Source organism: Petromyzon marinus, unplaced genomic scaffold (genome assembly GCF_048934315.1).
Source record: "Petromyzon marinus isolate PM22_M1 ecotype Great Lakes invasive population unplaced genomic scaffold, UKy_Petmar_22M1.pri1.0 PM_G_Scaffold_76, whole genome shotgun sequence".
In the NCBI taxonomy this organism is placed as follows: Eukaryota; Metazoa; Chordata; class Hyperoartia; order Petromyzontiformes; family Petromyzontidae; genus Petromyzon; species Petromyzon marinus.
The window spans coordinates 77,477-83,476 of record NW_027423031.1 but is presented as its reverse complement, the minus strand read 5'-3'; the positions used below and the strand labels follow the sequence as shown (position 1 = coordinate 83,476).

Genomic DNA, 6,000 nt, shown 5'->3' with positions numbered 1-6,000 from the left:
CACAGACAAAGCTGCCATCCACCACCACCACCCCTGGCATGGAGAGGCGCCTCGCCAATGCGCGGCTCACCAGGATGGGAGATCTGGTGGAGCCTGAAACACGGGGCCGGTGGCTCGGACCAGCAGACAGGGCTGCAGTCGCTCCGGGTGGCTGCCCGGATCCTGACCGAAGCCAAGGGGGCCTTCTCAGCTGCAGCGGGGAGAACGACCCCCATCGGCGTTGGGGATGACGAGGCCCTCGATCCCCCTCCACCGGAGCTCTCAGTCGTGCCACTGCATCGCCAATGCCGACAAACGAAGACAGATCACAACCTGTGCCGGCTAGAAGACCTTCGCAAATGTAAAGAGGAAGGTGCTCTACTCGTACATGGTCCGGTTCCACCAACAGGACACCCTGAAGAGCCACAAGGACCATGCCTGGAGGAAAGCCCTGCCCTGCGTCTCTCCGGAGAGGCCTCGCTGGAGGCAACTCTACTGCAGACCGACGTACAACCGCATCGGCGACCTCAGCTGGAGCATCGCCCACGGCACCGTCACCACCAACGTCCCCCTGTCCCTGGCGCGCTTCACCGACACGTCCCCAGAGTGCCGGTTCTGCGGTAAAGTGGAGACGGTGGCGCATCAATACGTGGAGTGCAAGAGCCTGGACTCGTTGTTCAAGGTCCTGAGAAACATCCTCCTAAGGTTCAGCCTCCACTTCTCCCCGACGGTCCTCATCTTTGGATACCCGAAGGGCGACGGAACACAACATCTTCAGGGGCTGGTCAACGTGCTCTTCGGCTACGCCAAGCTCGCCATATACAGGGCAAGGAAGGTGGCCCTGGAGGGGCAACGTCCAGCCAGTAGCCTGGGCATCTTCCGCGCTCTGGTCGGAGCCAGGGTGTGGCTGGAGTTCCGCCACGTGCGGCTGACCCACGCCATGCCGGCCTTCAAGGAGCAGTGGGCGCTGGAGGAGGCCGTGTGCTCGGTGGCAGATGACGGAGAGCTCTGCATGCAGATTTAAGTTACCCGTCGGAGGCCGTTTGACTGTGGGAAGGGCTGAGTGCAGATGCAGCACCTGTCGTAGTTATAAAGAAAAAAGAGAGAGCGAGAGAGAGCCAAATGGAGTAGGAAGAGAGCGGGCAGAGAGAGAGGGAGGGCAGAGAGGGGGTAGAGAGAGAGGAGAGGCAGAGAGGGGGGTAGAGAGAGAGGGGGGGCAGAGAGAGGGGTAGAGAGAGAGGGAAGGGGAAAGAAAAAAGAAAAAAAAATTTGGGTCTTTCATTTAAAAGGGGGGGGGGAGGGGGGTTACATAAAGCAAAGCATTAAAAAAAACCGAAATGATGAACGGAGCAAAGTGCCGACTACACCGAGCATCTTCTTGTTTCTTCTGATCGTAAAAAAAGAGAGAGTGGAGAGAGAGAGAGTGGAGAGAGAGTGGAGAGAGAGAGAGAGTGGAGAGAGGGAGTGGAGAGAGAGAGAAAGAGTGGAGAGAGACTTTTCAGTACTTTATTTCCACTGAAACATTAACAACAGAAACATTAGTGGAAAAAAACACCTAAACTGAAAATCAATAAAACATCAAACTCTTAACAGCTGTATGTGTACTCTTTGGTTCTATTTGGTAAAGTCACCACGTAGGTAAAAAATAAAACGACAAAAATCACGACGTTTCGGCCACAACACAAGTAGCCTTCTTCAGGCGAAGGAACAGAACTGAAATAGAAATGGCACCGGGATAGAGGCCGTGGAAACGAGGCGGTGCACGGACATCTCCGTGTGCAGCAAAGTTGTTCAAGGGTTTTTTCAATTTGATCAACAATCAAATGTTCTGACATCAGAATGCGACGTGAACAAAATATATTTTTCTCCCGTGCATTTTCAAAAACGAAATGGCGTTGACATGTCAAACACCTGAATGAGTTTTTTTTCTTCAAGGATTCTGTTGTCGGTTTACATTAAAGTGCAATGACAGGGTGACACCTGCTGACATCACAGGGTGACACCTGCTGACATGACAAGGTGACACCTGCTGACATCACAAGGTGACACCTGCTGACATGACAGGGTGACACCTGCTGACATGACAGGGTGACACCTGCTGACATGACAAGGTGACACCTGCTGACATCACAGGGTGACACCTGCTGACATGACAGGGTGACACCTGCTGACATGACAGGGTGACACCCGCTGGCCTGGCAAGGGCTTCACGGGTACGGCCACAGAGGTAACAACCAATCAGGGAAGGAGGCGTATCTGGGGCAAAGGCAACAGGTGGGGCTAGCCGAGTTACTCCAGTATCCTGCTCGAAGGTTCCACGAGAGGGCGTGGCCGGAGGCGGGGCCTAGCCACGCCTCTGGCCACGCCCTCTCGTGTAACCTGCTGGAAGGTTCCACGAGAGGGCGTGGCAGGAGGCGGGGCCTAGCCACGCCTGGGGGGATATAAGGGGGAGCGGACCCGGAGCTCGGGCCTCGTGCGTGGGGTCCCGGGTCCTGGCGTGTCGCCGTTCGCCGGCATCTCTCTCCATCGCCGTCACGCCGCCAGCCGGAATCGTGGCCAAGAAGAGCCGGCACAGTGACGAGACGTAACGTGGAGTCATTTGGTGAGACGTGCGCAGCGAGCGAGGTAGCGGCGCGTGGTCCGGTGAGAAGGAGCGAATGAGGACGCGTACGGGGCGACGAGTCAAATGAAGTCAGGGGTGGTCCCCCCCCCCCCCCCCCCACGAGGGAAAAAGGAAAGGGGGTGGATGGCTGAGTGGAGAGCGTGCGGGAACGTGGAGAGTGAGCGGCCGGGTAATTTGCAGTTTGAACGCCGCAACGGACGTGAGGTTCAGAGCGAACGCTAAGTGAGGGCTCGTGGGTAGAACATCGTCAGCGGTCTGACGAACGCCGCTGCAATGGACGCATGTCGCTACGGGTACATGTCGCTTTTGGTGCAGGTACAGCACGTGGCGACCACCTGCTGGGTCATGGGGAAGGAGCCGGGTTATGCCGAGAGGTCCTGAGAGAGGCGGCTGGGAGGCGGTGTCGCGGCGGGGGCTGGGCGCATTCTCAGAGGATTCGCATCGCTGAGGATGTTGTAGGCGAGCTGACACGCCACCTCCCGTGCTCCCTCCTCGCTGGAGCTCAGAAATGCGGGGAAGATGCCGGCGCCTTCTCCCACCCCGGGAATCGACACCTTATAGAGGAGGCCCGCGGGCATCCCGGGCTCCGAGTGAGCGTGCAGCTCGAAGGTCGGGTAGCTGACGCCGGCGGTCCGGTACAGCATCCACAGCCGCGCCTGCCACGACAGCACGGCCGCCTCTGGCAGCGCCTCGAGAGCCACGGGCATGGGCCGCAGGTGGAGAGGTACCCACCACAGCCACGTGCGTGCCCCCCAGCACCCAAACAGGCTGTGCGCGGCCTTGCCGGTGGCCGTGCACTCCGGCTGCAGCAGGTCTGGCACCACCGCCTCCGTCTCCTCCTCGTCTTCCATTGTCGCCGCTGCCGCCGCGGCCGCGGCCACCCGTTCCGGGATGGCCCAGTCCACCTTGACGGTCTGGCCCCACGGCCGGAAGGCGATTCGAAGGAGCTTCTTCCGGGCCATGGCGGCCGCGCGATGGCTCCCGTACTCGACGAACGCGTAGCCTCGGTTGAGGGTTTTGTCCCAGCAACAGACGCTCATCTTGACGTCCACCACGCCCTCCGTGGCACCGCTCATCGCCATCATCACCTCCGCTCGCTTCTTGTCTTTTGGCAGCCCCCCAATGAAGAGGCGGCAATTGTCCACGCTGATGCAGACTGCAATGCGGCGTCCGGGACGGATCTCTACCTTGTCGAGTTTCTTGACGGCATCCGTGGCTTGGGCGAGCGTCGCGTAGGTAGCGAACGCGTAGCCGCGGTTCTCTCCGCTATAATCCATCATGAGGTGGAGCTGGTAGAGCTTCCCCACCGTCTCCAGCACGGGCACCAGCTCATCCTCGTAGAGGTCGCGCGGGATCCTCCCCAGAAACACCTCGCAGCCACGGGCGGGAGGGGGCCCCCGCCAGTCGGGCGGCGGTCCGAACCTCCTCTGTCCGTTCTCCCGGACGATGTTGTACCCCGTGCGCAACATGAGGTCCAGCAAGACCTTCATATAGGCCATGCCGAGCACCGGTGGTTTGGCTACTACGGTGGTGCTGGGGCAGCGGCTTGGGGCCCGGTGGAGCCCTTGACGCTCTGCGCGGTCGCCTCGTGCTGACAAAGCCACGGGGGGAATCAACCCCTGAAGAGCCAAATCCCCGGCAGGAACTCGCTCGGGCCCGAACCTACAGGGGATAGGAAGAGAGGGAGAGAGTGGAGACAGAGATGGATGGAGAGAGAGAGAGAGACGCGTTTAAGCAGAGCTACCTATATAAACTCATAATAAAGGTTTTTGGGTTAGATCGCGTTATTTATAAATGTGTCGTAACCCTCCACCACCCGACACGGCCAATCAGCAAAAAAAAGTGTCACGTTGACAAAAGACAAATAATTCACATTAAAACCATCTTTTTGGTTTAGATATGTGGATGACACTTTGGTTGTCTGGCCACATGGTAAAGATACGCTTAATGATTTTCTAAGTCATCTCAATGCACAAAACCCGGCCATCCAGTTCACCATGGCAATGGAGGTGAATAACACACTCCCATTCCTAGATATCTTGCTTGGACATGGCCTAAACGGTAAAATAACACAAAGCGTTGACAGAAAGCAAACACACATTGATGCCTATCTGAATGCAGATTCACATCATCATCCAGCTCAGAAATCCTCTCTTATCAAGACGCTCATACATCGGGCTAAAACAGTGTCAGATGGTGAGAGTCTAGTGAGAGAGATCAAACATGTTAAAGACGCACTACGACAGAATGGCTACAATAATGCTCAAATCAACAGAGCACTGAATGCCAAATCACGATCGCAAAGCAATACTGCTGAAAGCGATCAGATTGTTAAAACAATAAAAATTCCATATATCTCAGGAGTAACTGACAAATTAGCCCGTGTTTTGCAAAAGCAAAACATTACAGTAAGATTTGGTACAGTACACAAAATTCAAAAACTAGTATCTTGCACTAAAGACGCATTACCTAAATTATCAACAGAAGGTGTATATCGGATTGTTTATGTAGCAGATGCTATATTGGACAGACGGGACGTAACATCAGCGTAAGACTAAAAGAACATCAGAGAAATATTAAATTATCTCAAACACAACTGTCGGCAGTGGCAGAACATGCTTGTCAACAAGGACACTCAATTCATTTTGATAACGTTGAAGTGTTGTGTAAAACTAATTCTTACTGGCAAAGACTAATTAGAGAATCCATTGAAATTGAGAGGAATAAAAATAACTTTAATCGCTCTAACAGCTACAGGCTTAGTGCGGCCTGGAAGCGTATTATTAAATAATACATATTACAATTCCTTATAGGGGAAACACATACTAATTAACGGATTACTAACATAGCATATAATCACTAACACATTACAACTAATTACTAATCTACAACTCATTACTAATCATAACCATTGACTGATTACTATTCGATTATATAATTACAATACCCCCCCCCTCCGCCTCAAATCACTGCACCTGATATGAGTTAAATGATGACGTCACCCTGCTGCTGCTCTATTTAAGACCGGGAGCAAGTGGAGAGGGCTTTACCATTCTGGCGAATTGCCCGATGATGCTGGATGTAATTACCAGCGAAACGTCACACTACTCAAACTGTAAATGTTGTGGATTCACTCTTTAACACACCGGTGGGCTAAAGTAGTGAACTATTTGTCTTTTGTCAACGTGACACTTTTTTTGCTGATTGGCCGTGTCGGGTGGTGGAGGGTTACGACACATTTATAAATAACGCAATCTAACCCAAAAACCTTTATTATGAATAATATTGGTCGCGAAAGCCTACGTGTTAAACTTTATAAACTCGAAAAATCACAATGAACTTAAAGAGAAACCCAAAAAACTGTGTCCTGACTTTTGGACCGCCTTGTATAATAATCA

The 6,000-nt window shown here is 53.6% G+C and overlaps 1 pseudogene; it reads right to left on the bottom strand.

Moving 5' to 3' along the window:
- Positions 1 to 1,471: 1,471 nt before the first annotated feature.
- The window catches only part of LOC142920780 (putative RNA-binding protein 46 pseudogene), a 28,143-nt pseudogene continuing 23,614 nt past the window's right edge, over positions 1,472 to 6,000 (bottom strand).